The sequence below is a fragment of the Anolis carolinensis genome, chromosome 2, assembly GCF_035594765.1.
Source record: "Anolis carolinensis isolate JA03-04 chromosome 2, rAnoCar3.1.pri, whole genome shotgun sequence".
In the NCBI taxonomy this organism is placed as follows: domain Eukaryota; kingdom Metazoa; phylum Chordata; class Lepidosauria; order Squamata; family Dactyloidae; genus Anolis; species Anolis carolinensis.
In genome coordinates, this window is record NC_085842.1 from 171,181,726 (window position 1) to 171,198,541 (window position 16,816).

General features: G+C 42.7%; 1 protein-coding gene across 5 annotated transcripts in view; it reads left to right on the plus strand.

The window, feature by feature from the left end:
- b4galnt1 (beta-1,4-N-acetyl-galactosaminyltransferase 1) overlaps positions 1-16,816 on the plus strand; it is a 95,381-nt gene that overhangs the window by 39,250 nt on the left and 39,315 nt on the right. The window lies entirely within an intron of this gene.

Here is a 16,816-nt window from a genome sequence, read left to right on the forward strand (position 1 = left end):
GCAGGGATCATGTCTGTATTTGTGGATGTACAAACACACACAGGATGGCACTGGAGTCGAATAGCCATGCATTAACTCCATAATAACTCCATGCAAATGTTAATCACTTTCCAGAGTGGTACCTGTGTGGATCTGTTGCAGCAAATGCAAGCAAAATGTGTAAATCTTTACAATGCTAGCATACAGAGGTAAGGGTAAAGGTTTTCCCTGGGTTACAGCTGTATTGAATGGGGTTACACTCCCCCTGAAGATGCAGGTTTGCAGCTTGGGGGTTCTCCTGGACTCACTGCTGTGCCTGGAACCAGAGCCGGGCCCTAGGTATTTTTCAAGTGTAGGCGAACAGAATTTTGGCGCCCCCCCCCCCCCAAACCAATCACTGAAAAATAAAAGTGTTGGATAAGCGAAAATGTTTGATAATGAGGGATTCAGGAAAAGCCTATTAAACATCAAATTACATTAAGATTTTACAAATTAAGCACTAAAACATCATGTTTTACAACAAATCAACAGAAAAAGCAGTTCAATACCTTGCGGAGGCAGGCCGCAGGAAACAGAAGTTGCCTCGATGGTGCCCCCAACAAGATGGCACCACAGGCAACTGCCTAGTTGGCCTGGTGGTTGAACCGCCTCTGCCTGGAACCCTAGGTTTTGGTGGCGAGGGGAGCTTTCACACAATTAAAACTTGCGCGCCAGTTATCCTCGAACTTTGGGAAGTCAGACTTGGCCACAGTAGTATAGACTCCTGCAATACGTTCTACATGGGGTTGCCTTTGAAGACTGTTTGGAAGCTTCAAATGGTCCAATGGGTGGCAGCCAGATTGTTCACCGGTGCGGTTCATATGGAGCATACAACCCCCCTGTTGCATCAGTTCCACTGGCTGCCAATCTGCTACTGAGTATTTTTATTTATTTATCCTATTTATACTCCGCCTTTCTCTACCCCGAAGGGGACTCAAGGTGGCTTATATATGGCAATTATTCGATGCCTTAAAAAAACATATAAAACATAATCTTGGAATATTTGAAATAAAAATACATATTAACATTTTAAAAAAATGCATTAAATTAAAATCACACCATCCAGAAATCGTAGTCTAAAACTGTTCCATAGTCATTGCACATATTCCACATCTATTACTGCACTGCGCTATTATCCAAAGGTCTGATCCCAGAGCCAGGTTTTTACTTTCCTTCTGCAGGTTAGGAGGGAGGGGGCTAGGGAGGGAGCTCCACAGCCAAGGGGCCACCACCAAGAAGGCCCTGTCTCTCATCCCCACCAGTCGCACTTGCGAAGCAGGCGGGACAGAGAGCAGAGCCTCCCCATATTATCTTAATCTTCGAGGTGGTTCATAAGGAAAGATATGTTCGGACAGGTAAGCTGGGCTGGAACTGTTTAGGGCTTTATAGGCTAAAGCCAGCACTTTGAATTGTGCTCGGTAGCAGACTGGCAGCCAGTGGAGCTGGCGTGACAGAGGAGTTGTGTACTCCCTGTACACCACTCTGGTGCTCAATCTGGCTGCCACCCATTGGACCAATGGAAGCTTCCAAATAGTCTTCAAAGGCAACCCCACATAGAGCACGTTATAATAATCTATACGGGGTGTAACAAGTGCATGGACTACTGTGACCAAGTCAGAGTTCACAAGATGTGGGCACAGCTGTTGCTGTGCTGTCGCACCTGGGGCTATAACTCTTAGCGAAAGAGGCATGGACATGACATCTTTCCCCAGGGGATTGCTTCTTGCCCTCCTTTAGGGAAACTGGAACTCCCAAGGACCAAAACACTGTAGATAACTGGTTTTATTGTTCACAAAAGGTTATCTCTTTAAGGCAATAAGCTGGAAGTTTCAAAGGGGTAAAGGAAATTATACATTACAGTCTTTGGTTGTCTTAAGTCCAAGGAGCTCTGCAGCTGAGAAGCTTTTCCATGTCCCTCTTTCTCAATGGCTGTGAGTGCAGGAGCAATCCTCAGCCTCGGTCCAAATGGCCTATGTTTGAAGACACAGTCTTCCTTTGGTGCCAAAGAACTGATTTGAAGGTGCTTGAGACTCCTCAACGTCGTCCAGGTTAGCCCTGAACATGAAGCATAAGTCTCAAGGGTAAGAACCTCAGAATTGGTGCTGAGAGGTAACTTAATCAAGGGCTTTTAGTGCCAAGTCTCTCTCTCACGTCCATCTGGCAGAAAGCTTGATGGTGGAAAGAAAAAAGGAAACACTGTCCTACTCCAGGAAGAGGTGGAGTCAAACAATTGAGCTGAGGAAGCAATATAACTGGTGCAAACAACATTGATTGACAGCTATAAATAACCAATCAATCCAACTGCATTTACAGGGTAAAGGCAAAATCAGGAATGATACAACAATTCAAATCTTGCAACTTACAGTTCAACATATAGATGGCGCCACTCGCGCCGTCACAGGTGCACAAGTTTTAATTGTGTGAAAGCTCCCTTGGCCACTGCCGAAACCTGGGTTCCATGTTTGGCGATGAGTCCACGGGAACCCCCAAGTTGCGAACCTGCATCTTCAGTGGGAGTGTAACCCCATCCAACACAGGCTGTAACCCTATGCCCTGTTCGGCCTTGTGACTGACCAGGAGAACTTCTATCTTGTCTGGATTCAATTTCAATTTGTTCACCCTCATCCAGTCTGACACAGCTGCCAAGCACCAGTTCAGGATCTGAATAGCTTCCTTAGTAACAGGTAGGAAGGAGTGAGAGCTGGACATCATCTGCGTACAGATGACACCCTACTCCAAAACTCCAGATATCTCTCAATGGCTACATGTAGATGTGAAACAACATGGGGTGGGCCCCCACAGGACAATGGTTGTGGGGCTGAGCAGATGTCCCTCAGCAACACCTTCTGGGAACGACCCTCTAGGAAGGACAGGAGCCACTGCAAAGCAATATCTCCGAGCCCCATATCCACGAGGCGTCCCAGAAGGATACTGTGGACAACGGTATCAAAGGCTGCTGAAAGGTCCAGGAGAACCAACAGGAACAGACTTCCCCTTAACAATTCAAAGTGCTGGCTTTAGCCTAAAAAGCCTTAAATGGCTCCGGCTCCGCTTACCTGTCCGAATGGATCTCCCCCTATGGACCATCTTGGAGTTTAAGATTATCTGGGGCGGCCCTGCGCTCAGTCCCACCTCTTTCTGAGGCATGACTGGCGGGGCCTTCTCAGTGGTGGCCCCTCAGCTGTGGAATTCCCTTCCCAGTGACATTAGATCAGCCCCCTCCCTCCTGACCTTCTGTAAGAAAGTGAAAATGTGGCTTTTTAATCAAGCCTTTGAAAAAATTGTGCAATAGATAAATATGGAACTTTGTGCAATGACTATTGGAAAGGCCCAGACTATGACTTTGGATAGCGTGGTTAATAGTGAAGGTGTTGTTTCAGTGAAGGTAGTGTTCCAGGTGGAAACTGTTCATGTGTAGATGTATCTCATGGTGGACCTCTGACAAAAAGTAGGGCTATTGCACAACATTGTCTAGAAAATGAACATGGATTGCCCCAGCTTCAGGTTGGTGTGTTGCCTGAAAACACCTTAGTCCCCTTAGTCCTCTTTCCCTAATCTCCGGAAAGAATGTCATCAGTATGTTTTGGGAAATACTTTGGTGAATTTGAGGTACATATGTGTTCCTTACAAATAGGCAGGCATAGATTGGCGTATGACCCTAAACCAACAGTTTTCAAAAGGGAAGTGGAACCTGCATCTAATGCAATTGGGATAAACAAATCACCCCGTTGCACTGCAGTCTCCCTGCCTGAGCCAGCCGGGATGGTCTCGGGCCTGGCGTTGGAGTCCCAACAGCTCATTGTGCTGGGAGACTTCAACATCCATGCAGAGACCATCCTGTCGGGAGCAGCTGAGGGCTTCATGTCCACCATGGCAACCATGGGGCTGTCCCAAGTGGTATCTGGCCCTACCTACAGCACTAGACACATAAGAATTCTCAAAGATTATTACCAGTGGTTCTGAAATGACTTCTGCTAGTTCCCTCTATATTCATCTGGCCGTGGATACTTCAGTTTGTTTAGATTAGTTGGGTATTGCTGCTACTTGGGAGGTATTTTGGGTTGCATTTCCCCTAGTGCCTCGTTTGCTCTATATTACTCAGCTTGAACACTGATTTCCTTTTGGGAAAAGACTGAGGCAAAGAAGGTGTTAAGCAGTTCTGCTTTTTCCCTATCCCCTGTTAGCCTTTCACCACCTTTTCCATGCAGAGCCCCTGCTGTTTCCTTGTTCTTCCCTTTTCTAACTGACATAACCAAAGAACCAATATTATTGTTTTTAATCTCTTTGGCAAGCTTGAGCTTTTGTGCTTAGCCTTTTGGATTCTTTCCCTACATATGTTGGTTATTTGTTCAAATTCCTCTTTGGTAATCTCCCTCTCTTTCCACTTCTTGTACACATCAGTTTAAAAGTTCTTTGAACATTCATTCAGGCTTCTTTAGGCACAGTTGCAAACAGTGTCAACTAGGCACTGTTTGCAGTTATGCCTTCAGTATCTCATTTTTGAGACACTCCCATCCATCATTAACTCTTCTCTTTTAGTATTCATATCCACAGAATCATGCTCAGTATTTCCCTAAATTTCCTGAAGTCAGCTCTCCTAAAATCTAGACTTCTCTTAGGCCCCCTCTACACTACCATATAATCCATATTATCAAATCAGATAATCCACATTATCTGATTTGAACTGGATTATATGAGTCTATAAATTTCCCCTTTCCCTCTGTATCACAAATTCTAGGAGCACGTAGTCATTCCCACCTAAGGATCCCACCACTTCCACTCCATTTACCAGGTCATCAGTGTTGGCTATGATCAGATCTTATACAACATTGTGAGGACACACAAAAAGAGTGCTCAGATCTCAAATTCCAGTTTTCAGGATCATCTCCAGGCAGGAGATGACAGTACAAAGAAACTCTCTCGTTTTGTTGAGTCATTTCCATACAAGAGGAAAGAACTGTATGCAAATCCCCATGCAGCCAATCAACCGTCTGCATGTTACAGTTTGCAAGTCTTTATTGATTTTTTATTGTTTTTTTGCACTTTGCCAGTATTTCCCAGGAATTGTTTTATTTATATAGCTTCCTCCTTCCTTCCTAGTAGTTGGGATGCCAGATCTCACTACTCTGTTTTGCCTTCACCTTCTGGCTAGAAAAAGTGGACTGTGCTAAATGACTAGTTTCCCTAAGTAAAAAAGGAATAATGCTCATTTTACCTTTTACATTTTACAGCTCTTTTAGCTAAAATTTTCTGTCTTAATTTCCAAATAGAAAAAAATCTCTATCACTCTCAAATATTCAATGTTTTTATTCATTCATTCATTTAGATTTTACTTTATTTAATGTCTATGCTGCCTTTCTCCTAGATAAAGGGTTAATAATGATGATGATGATGATGATGATGATGTTTGCTGACAGCTGGCACAACAAAACATTGCATGGAAAGTTCCTTGAGGGAAAAGCTGATAAGTAGAAGACCTGGCTATGGCTCACGAATGGGACCCTGAAGAAGGAGTCAGAAGGCCTGATCCTTGCAGCCCAGAAGCAAGCCATCAGAACAAATGCAATTAAGGCCAAGATCGAAAAATCAGCTGATGACCCAAAATGCAGACTGTGCAAGGAAACCGATGAAACCATTGATCATATCCTCAGCTGCTGTAAGGAAATCGCACAGACAGACTACAAACAGAGGCACAACTATGTGGCCCAAATGATTCATTGGAACTTATGCCTCAAGTACCACCTCCCTGCAGTAAAGAACTGGTGGGATCACAAGCCTGCAAAAGTATTGGAAAATGAACACGCAAAGATACTGTGGGACTTCCAAATCCAGACTGACAAAGTTCTGGAACACAACACACCAGACATCACAGTTGTGGAAAAGAAAAAGGTTTGGACCATTGATGTCGCCATCCCAGGTGACAGTCGCATTGACAAAAAACAACAGGAAAAACTCAGCCGCTATCAGGACCTCAAGATTGAACTTCAAAGACTCTGGCAGAAACCAGTGCAGGTGGTCTCGGTGGTGATCAGCACATTGGGTGCTGTGTCAAAAGATCTGTCAGCATTTGGAAACAATAGACATTGACAAAATTACAATCTGCCAACTGCAAAAGGCCACCCTGCTGGGATCTGCGTTCATCATCCGAAAATACATCACACAGTCCTAGACAATTGGGAAGTGTTCGACTTGTGATTTTGTGAAACGAAATCCAGCATATCTATCTTGTTTGCTGTGTCATATAATAATAATAATAATAATAATAATAATAATAATAATAATAATAATAATAATAATAGTGCAGTTTTCTGGCATTGTATATTTCTGCCACTTCTGTGGCTGTTCATTTGTATTTTGATTCTGTAGCCCACTTGTCGATGGATATCCAGAATTGGCAGCATCCACCGCGGTCCTTTTTATCCTGGGTGATGACCAAGCCAGTATAGACTTCATTTTGGTTTGTTTGTCCATAATGCTAATGGGTTAGGTGCTCTTGGTTCCACTCCTCAGCTGAGGCCTCTCTGGCTTGGTTGGACCTGCCGGTAGTTACACTACCGCCAGCACAGCTCTCAGCGTCCTCGGAGCAGTTAAGCACCCCCTCCCACCACGACAAGGTGGCACCTATCACAAACCTGCAAAAGTTGTGGAAAATGAACACACAAAGATACTGTGGGGCTTTTGAATCCAGACTGACAAAGTTCTGGAACACAACACACCAGACATCACAGTTGTAGAAAAGAAAAAGCTTTGGATTATTGATATCGCCATACCAGGTGACAGTCGAATTGATGAAAAACAACAGGAAAAATTCAGCCGCTATCAGGACTCTGGCAGAAACCAGTACAGGTGGTCCCAGTGGTGATCGGCACATTGGGTGCCATGCCAAAAGAAACAATAAACATTGACAAAATTACAATCTGTCAACTGCAAAATGCCACCCTACTGGAATCTGTGCGCATCATCCGAAAATACATCACACAGTCCTAAATGCTTGGGAAGTGTTCAACTTGTGATTTTGTGATACAAAATCCAGCATGTCTATCTTTTTTGCTGTGTCGTACTGTATCGTTGTGTCAATAATAATAATAATAATAATAATAATAATAATAATAATAATAATAATATCTTTATGTACATCCTGTTTTTTTCCCTCATGGGACCCAAAGCAGCTTACAACATATTAAAATCACATAAACAACAAGAAGAGTACATCAATAATATAAACATGATAGGATAAACAGATTAAGAAAAACCACTACAGTATATATACAAGTTCAGGAGGCATCATATCGAGACGTATATTGCCCTCTACTCCAATCCATAACATATGATATTCCTGTAATTCCTGATTAATTAACACCCTGTGCTCTTTGTTTTGCTGTCTATACCCCTGTTCAGAAGATTTCACCTCACTTTCTGTCCCTGTGAGAATTGGATTTTGAAAAAAGATCTCTTCTTATGGAAACAGGGATTGGTCCTAAAGCTTCAGTGGAGATACCTTTTCCCCATGATAATAACTCTTTCAGGAGTGAATTTTACTTCCTGGAGTTAGATTTCTCTCACTTCCTGTTGTCTCACCCCCATTCATAACTATGAGTCATTTGTAACTCAGGGACTGCCTGTACATTAAACTCTTTTTGGGGGGAAAAGTATCTTCACCTGCCATCAAAAGGAAAGCAAGGAGGTATCTAGACTAGCCTCCCATGAAAGGGAGTTCTCAGTGGTGGGTGCAGCCACTGAAGATTACTTTATCTCATGTCTTCACCAAATAAGCCTGTGATGGTGGGGGGGACCCTGACAAAGCCTTTCCCTGTAGATCTTAGGGGTCTGGGACATTAATATAAGGAGACATAGGCTTTTCGATGGTGTGTACCTAAACCGTATATGGCTTGGTAAGTCATGACTAGCATTTTGAATTGTCCTGGGAAACAAACCAATAGCCAGAGCAGCATTTTTAGCAAGGTGGCGCAGTGGGTTAAACCCTTGTGTTGTCAGGACTTGTTGTCGACTGCGTTTTAGGGGATCGGGCCCTTAAGGAGAGACCCGATCCGGTCCTGAGAGAACGGACCTTGGCGAAGCCAAAAGGAGAATTACGAGCCGCAATACAACCTGAAGCCGAAATGAAGAAGGTCCGCCAAAGTTGAAGGAAAATCCGCCAAGGAGTCTTTATTGAGCAATTCAGCTGAAGAGGACTCTAGTAGCGATCATTCGGTCTACTAGGGTACCATACAATCAAAATAAAGCCATACTTATACAAAATTTCAGTCTGACAACCCTTTGAATTTCCCGCCCTGCTTCCCCGCCCATCTGATCGTTGATAGGCTAGAAGGTTGAACGAGGCGGGCTTTCGTTTCCCGCCTTGCTCCGTTGGCCCAATAGGAAGCTGCCTTTTGTCTCTACTCGGGCCAATCAGGAAAGAGAAGGCGGGAGTTATCGAAACAATGAGGTGACGGGACAGGAACTAGCGGATTAAGTCCTGCTAGACCGATTTCTAAAGGGTGCTTAATTTATTAATGGCAGCAATCAAGAGTGTCCGGGTTTCTGTCACGTATACAGATTTTAGATATGCCTTGGGGTGTCAGAGATGGAAGCAAAGATGGGTGGTGATGAGCCATATTGACAGGCTCTGCAGGGCGCCTTCCTGAGGTGTCCTGGTTTTTCCTTTGGGTGAGATATGACAATGTTTGCCTTGGGGCGAATCACCTTTAGGTCAGCAAACTCCGAATTCGGCGACTCAAGCCCTATATTGTCCATGCAATTTGAATTTGATTGGATTTAGCGGTGGCAGATTATCCTTTTGTTTTTGGGAAAGGAAGCCTGGGTCATAGGAAATGGGATAAGTTCTGGGGTTCAGGTTGAGTTCAAAATATTTCCTATTTGATTTCATGATTTGACAATTATATGAAATAAAATGAAAAATAAAATAAAGTTGGAATATAAACCATGCTGGGAAAAATACATATTTTCCGGGGATCCCAAAGAGTACAAATACATATAGGCAGATAGATAGATTTCATGGAAATAAGGGAGAATCCATAAAAGTGAGTTACATTGCATAAAGGGGAATCATGAATGATATAAACAATTGAAAATATTTGATAAGAACAAAGTTCATAACATCTGGAGAACCCAGCATGGAAATTCATAAAAGTGGAGTTTTAGCAGCATGATTTTACAATTCATGAAGTTGTTATCTCTTGCCTCAGGCTAAAAGGTCAAACACCTTTTGTGCAGAGAGTCACAGTAAACTCCAGTAAAAAGTCTCAATCACCTTCTACTATAAATATATGGAATATAGAACATAAAGTCTTGATTTTTGAACTATCTTTTACAAAGTCCTGGGGGGGGGGTGGTCACCTCGATCATAGACTGATGACTTGAAGGTTGGGTTGCTGACCTGAAGTTTGCCGGTTCAACTCCAACCCGGGGAGAGTGTGGATGAGCTTCCTCTATCAGCTCCAGCTCCATGCGGGGACATGAGAGAAGCCTCCCACAAGGGATGGTAAAATCATCAAAAACATCAGGATGTCCCCTGGGCAATGTCCTTGCAGATGGCCAATTCTCTCACACCAGAAGCGACATGCAGTTTCTCAAGTCGCTCATGATACGAAAAAAAGCAAGGGAGTTTTATCATATGATTCTGGTAGCTAGCCCCAGCTAGCATTCTAGCTACAGCATTCTGGACCTATAGTCTGAACAGTTTCCAAAGGCAATCGCGGAGCGTTACCATAGTCCAACCAGGATGTGATCAAGGCATGTGTGACTGTGGCCAGATGTGATGTCTCGAGGAACGGGCACAGCTAGTACATGAGTTTTAGCTATGCAGATGCCCTTCTAGCCACTCCTGAAACCTAGGCATCCAGGCTGAGTTGAATCCAGAGCACTCAAGCTGTGGACTTGAGATTTCAGGGGGAGGGTAACTTCATCCAGCACAGGTGACAAGCTCATTCCCTGGTCTGTGTTTTGACTGACTGGGAACACATGTCTTGTCTAGATTAAGTATCAATTAGTTGGCCCTCATCCAACTGACAGCAGTTATTGCTTCATTAGTAATATCATGTGCTTTTAGATAGAGTTGCATATTAGCAACTGCCATATAATCCAGATAATCAATTCAGATACCACCAGGCCGGGCTGTGGCGCAGCTGGCTAGTAACCAGCTGCTATAAATCACTACTGACCGAGAGGTCATGAGTTCGAAGCCCGGGTCGGGTTAAGCCTCCGACCATAAAAAATAAAATAAAATAAATAAAAAAATAGCCCCGGCTTGCTGTTGACCTAGCAGCCCCGAAAGACAGTTGCATCTGTCAAGTAGGGAAAATTTAGGTACGCTTTATGCGGGAGGCTAATTTAACTAATCTACAACACCATAAAACTGCTCACGAGGAAAAGAATGAGGAAGAACAGCCACCAATGGACGGTGAAGCAACAGCTCCCCCTGTGGCCGGAATCGTGAAGCTGGAAAGATGTTAAAAATGCCTCTGTGTCTGTCTAAAAAACTGAATGTTGTTTGTCTGTTGGCATTGAATGTTTGCCATATATGTGTTCATTGTAATCCGCCCTGAGTCCCCTTCGGGGTGAGAAGGGTGGAATATAAATACTGTAAATAAATAAATAAATAAATACTGGTGACACCACACCCCAAAATATTACTCATTGTTTCCAGTTTCTTGGATATGTCTTACCAAATCTAGTGCACACATTTCTCAAGTACAGTAGAGTCTCACTCATCCAAGCCTCGCTTATCCAAGTTTCTGGATTATCCAAGCCATTTTTGTAGTCAATGTTTTCAATATATCGTGATATTTTGGAGCTAAATTCGTAAATACAGTAATTACAACATAACATTACTGCGTATTGAACTGCTTCTTCTGTCAAATTTGTTGTAAAACATGATGTTTTGGTGCTTAATTTGTAAAATCATAACCTAATTTAATGTTTAATAGGCTTTTCCTTCATCCCTCCTTATTATCCAAGATATTCGCTTATCCAAGGTTCTGCCGGCCCGTTTAGCTTGGATAAGCGAGACTCTACTGTAATTATTTTTGAGAATACCATGTTGGCTCTGCAATGCCCTGCAACTGTTTTGATTTGGCAGGGACACTCCCATGAATCCTCTGCCATCCCACATTATGACTATTTTGAAATGTCTCGACTTCTCTTTTTTCAAACCTCTTTCTTCCTTTGACTTCAACTTACTTCAGTTGCTCCAAACTACATTTAAAGTCCACAAAGTGCATTCATCTCAGCAGGGAGGAGGGGAGTAAAGTGGTGTAGGTGGAATCTTGCCCTCCCCAGAAAGTTGGACAAAAGCAAGTGGCTGCAAATCTCTTCTAGCTCAAGTGCTCTTTCTCATTAATAACTTTCCCCCTCTTTATCACACTCTGATGTGGCTTGGCCACAGCATGCCCTGGTTTTTATCTGTGAAATCCAGGTGGGTATTCTTTCCCATTATTACCAAGAAAAGGTCTGGGTTGCTATGAGTTTTCCTAGCTGTATGGCCATGTTCCAGAAGCATTCTCTCCTGATGTTTCGCCCACATCTATGGCAGGCATAGAAAAAGTCATTCACTAAAGGTGACTACATAATTTGAAATCTGTTATTTCCAAACTGTGCTTGCTTCCAAACCAGGTCTACTCTCTACTTAGTAGGGTTGTCCAAAAATTCGTTATGATTCTTATATCGGAATTATTTCGGATTGTTCTCGCTTTTTGAATCGAGTTTTGAGACATTGTCCCTGGGCGCAACTGGCAATGTAATTTGAACCATCGTTGGCCCATTCTCTAACCGTGTCTTAATGTTTCGTTAAATTTCCCCCCCCCCTCCAAAATTTTTTTTAAAATATATAAAATATTTTTTAAAAGATTTTTTGTTTCTGCAACCTACCTTGAATGGGAGCCTAGCGCAGCCTAAAATGGCTGCTGCTCCCAGGCCAATCAGACACTTCCACAATGGATGGAAAGGTGGGGGCTAGCGTCCTCTGCGTGCACGTGGAAGAGCTCCATAAAAGCCCCCTCCCTAGCCCTGGCGAGCCATTCTGGGGCTGGGTTACCGAGCAGAGAGGGTGCGCTGCGCAAGCAAACAAGCCACCTGCATTGAGGGAGAGAGGGTGAAGTTCTGGCTGTAGTGAGACAGAGGGGTTTGGGTCTGGTAAGAGTTGGGGCTTTTGTTGCTGGTTTGAGATTGTGTATATTTTTTGGGTAATAAATATTGCATTGGCTTGGGGCTTGTGGGATCTGGCAAAGAGTCCTTGCTTGAAAAGAGGCATTAGGCAATTTATAGTTTCCAAAGGACGTGGGCACTCCTGCCAAGGCATTGCTTCCCTCACGCTCCATTTCTATTCCTAAGCCTTCGGCTGAGTTTTATTTCTGCAATCACAAAGTCAGACATTGATTTGATTCAATAGAGGGTCCACAGCAATTTCTAGTTTCCAAAGGACGTGGGCACTCCTGCCAAGGCATTGCTTGGCGTGTGCTGCGTTTCTAATCCAAAGTCTACACAAGTAGAAGAGGGACTTTTACAGTGATAAGAACCCAAATGAACAGGAAATAAGACTTTCAAACCAGGAACAGGTTTCTTCAAATATTGAAAAATAGTGTATTATAAAAAGTTATGAAAATTCGCCAAAAATCATAGGAGACAGGAAACGTTCTGCAATTTGTTGAGCAAAGAGTGTTGAATGTGATCTCCCACGGTACCAAATTTGATGAGGATAGCTCAAGAAATGAGGGCGGGAGAGCCCTGTAAAAGTCCCCCCGGTTTCCTTTTTTTGGGGGCGATTGTGCATGCGCGTCCGCCATTTTAGGAACATTAAGAATCATTACAAATTTTCGGAAATATCCGAAATTTTTGGGTGAAAAATTCGGAAATACTTTCTATATCGAAGCGCCGGCACCCCCTGCTTTAGAAACGAGAATTGAAACATTTTTTCCATCGATCGGACAAGCCTACTTGTGTTTTGGGTTTTGCTGGCTTGTTTGTTTGATGTGTGTTTTTCCAATGTAAGATTGTATAATTTTTTCTCGGTTTTAATTGGTTGGTTTTAGCCAAAAGTTCCAACCTGTCAAACTTGTTTTGCATCTTAGCCTTCTGGTATTCGTTGTCACATTTTTGTTGCTCAGCTCTATGAATTTGCCCAGCTCATTTATAAAATGATTGCCACAAGAGTACAGCACCTGGCCAAAGTCCTGTGGCATTCATTTTAAGACCAAAGGTCCCTTTCACACTTCACAATGATAGCACTTTTCAGCTGGCATTACTGCCTCCTCTGGATTTGTATATCTTTCAACTATCCCAATTTGGCAGGGAGAGACCCAATTTATCCTCTGTCTGTCAAACCTCTCTTTTTAGCTGCTTTTTCAATGTCCCAGTTTCACTCTCCTCCCCTTTGTCCTTGATTTACTTCATTGCTACAAACTGATTTCAGAGTTCAATTGTAGTATGCGCTTTGATAACTCAGCAGATGGGAGAGGAGGGGAGGAGAAGGAATTTTGCTTTTCTCCTGATTTGTGTTTGTTCTTTCTAGGCATTAAATGTTTGCTGAAATCTGCCCTAAGTTCATCGGGGAGATAGGACGGAATGCAAATAAAGAATCATACTCATTATTATTATTATTATTATTATTATTATTATTATTATTATTATTATTTGTCTTCCTCTCCTTTCCTTGGAATTACAGAGCTGAAGAGAATACAAATGAGGCCCCTTCTACACTGATGTATAAAATCCAGATTATCTGCTTTGAACTAGATTATATGGCCATGTAGACTCATATACGATATATACTTGAGTATAAGCCGACCCGAATATAAGCCGAGGCACCTAATTTTACCACAAAAACTGGGAAAACTTATTGACTCAAGTATAAGCCGAGGGTGAGAAATACAGCAGCTACTGGTAAATTTCAAAATAAAAATAGATACCAATAAAATTACATTAACTGAGGCATAAGTGGGGTAAATGTTTTTTGAATATTTACCGTATTTCAAAGAAAAACAGTAAGCTAATTCTGTAAGAAGATAATCTGATTTGAATATATGGCAGTGTAGAAGAGGCCTGAGACCCAGCCCAACCCTCTTTGTCCCCAGGTTACTTCAATTGCTGCAAACCGAATTCAAATTGTTAATTCAGTAAAGGGAGGGACTGCAAACCTGAAGGTGCAGGTTCGCAGTCTGGGGGTCGTCCTGGAGGCCCAGGTGTCTGCATTGGCCAGGAGGGCCTTCACACAGCTTGTGTGCTAGCTGCACCTTTACCTTGAAAAGGTGACAAATTTTGCTTTTCCCAGTAGACTCAATCTAAAGCAATCCGCTGCAGCCTCCCATAGTTGGCGCATTCTTCTTCATTCCTAACTTTTGCCATCTCAGCCACACTATATGACAGCTTTTGTCTGTGATATGCTGGAGTATATCATAGAGCTTCACCAGAGAGGAAACCTAAAGTTTTGCTCATCTTATCAGTTGGGAAGGTGGAGAGATGTAAGCCTCTATGTCTTCCTCACAACAATCACATTCTTTTTCCACCTCCACGATTAATATGAGGAGAAAACTTCTCTTGGGTTTGCTCCAGAATGGATGTGAACATAAAAATAGTAAAAGTTATATTTTACGGATGGGTGATTTCACTGCTCCATCTAAGGTAAAGGTAAAGGTTTTCCCCTGACATTAAGTCCAGTCGTGTCCGACTGGCCCATGCAGGTGAAAAAGTGAAAGGAAACTACAACATGGTCACATCTGGCTGCAAAACTTCTATAAACCAAGGGACCTGATAAAAAGGAGGTAATATTCAAAGACATTTTTGCAGTTGTGTTCCTCAATAAAAAGGTCATAAAGAAATCATTTGGCATCTTTAAGACTGAGAAAAAGAAATGTCTAGCATAAGCATTCATAGACACTTGCTTCTTGCCATGAAAAGTTAAAGGTTTTTCCCTGACATTAAGTCCAGTCATGCCCGACTCTGGAGGTTGGTGCTCATTTCCATTTCTAAGCTGAAGAGCCGGCGTTGTCCATAGACACCCCCAAGGTCACGTGCAGGCATGACTGCATGGAGCGGCGTTACCTTCCTGCCGGAGCAGTACCTATTGATCTACTCACATTTGCATGTTTTTAAACTGCTAGGTTGGCAGAAGCTGGGGCTAACAGTGGGTGCTCACTCTGCTCCCCGGAGTCGAACCTGCGACCCATCTAAACCTAGTTGCAAACCCTGATTGGCACTGAGGATTTCAGGTGGGATGCCTTTCTTGCTTTGTATTCATTGATAGTTTCCTGATAAAAGTACTGATAAGATCTGACCATGCTTACCTTATGAAATCAGACAAGATATCAGATGCATGTAGTGTCTTTGGCAGGGACTCTCTAGGGTTTCAGATAGAGATCTTTCCCAGCCCTACCTGCAAGTATTGGAAACTGAGCCTGAGGTTTTCAAAATATCCCTGAGAATGTTCTATAATCAAGAAATACCTTGGGAATATCCTGGGAATAATATTAGGAACAGTACGTATTGGGTTCTTCTAGATCTAGATGCTTATCTGGATTCCAAGTGGTAAGCCAGCACCTACGTACGTCCCAATTATTCGGTGGTTCTAGTTTGGGCTATCTATTGTGTTTGGTTGACTGTCTTTTGCTTGCCAGATCTGCTGGGTGTAGCTTGCATCAGGCCATTCCTTTTCCAGAAGGTGCCTCAGCAATGCAATGTTTGTTTGGGGTTGTATGTTGTTTGTTTGCCAGATCAAGTGAAACTTCTGGATGCAAATCCACTGGTACTTGGGCACTGAGGCTGTTTCATGGCATAGTTTATCTTTTGGAATATATGCAAAAGCACTTCAATATTATCACAGGAAATTAGCTTTGCCAGTCAAACTCATGCCAAAGATCCCTGAGTAGAGGCACCAGAGAACCTAAAAGCATTCCTTTCATCTCTCCGCACTTGCTGGGGCGAGTAGCACAGGATCCCTGTGAAAGTCAAAAACCTCAATTAAAGAATGAAAGAAAATGCTATTTTTAAACCTTTAAATTTATTATTATTATTTTTGTCTTTGGTTGGCTTTTTTCTGTTGGTAGGCAGGGTCCCAATGTCTTCTCTTGATAGTCCACCAGCCATTATCCAGATGGAAAGAAGTCCATGATTGTGTTCAAAGAATCCCAATTGGGATGCTGTCCTCTGACACTGTCAGAGAAGAGAGGACGTAACTTCTCCCTCTGCTGTAAATGTGTTGGGAGGAAACTCCGAGGCCCATTCCACACTGCTCCTATATCCCAGGATCTGATTCCAGATTATCTGTTTATCCCAGATTATCTGGCAGTGTAGACTCATATTATTCAGTTTAAAGCAGATAATCTGGGATCAGATCCTGGGACATATGGCAGTGTAGAAGGGGCCTGAGAATCAGTTGTGTCCACATAAATTGGAACTCGACTTGCAGTGTGTAATGTTACAGTTTTGGAGGCTTGTACTGTGATACGCTCCCATCGTGATTTACCAAAGTTTTTTTAATGCAGTTAGCAATATTTTTTCCCCTCAGTCACAGAGCTTTTAGATCCTCCTCCGGAATGGCTAAAGGATTTTTGAAATAAAAGGGTAGCCTGTTTTAATTACAAAACCAAAGCTAGTTAAACTGCTTGCTACAAATAATGCCCTGCAAACTGCAAATTGCAATCTACCTTTGGGATCATTATTTATCAAATCAGACATTACAAGGATAGACTGGAATGTCTGATCTATTGGAAGATGGTTAGGCATGAAACGTCTTTGGGGGATTCATCCATACAGTTAATATACTGTACTATTATTGTTTTGTACAGAC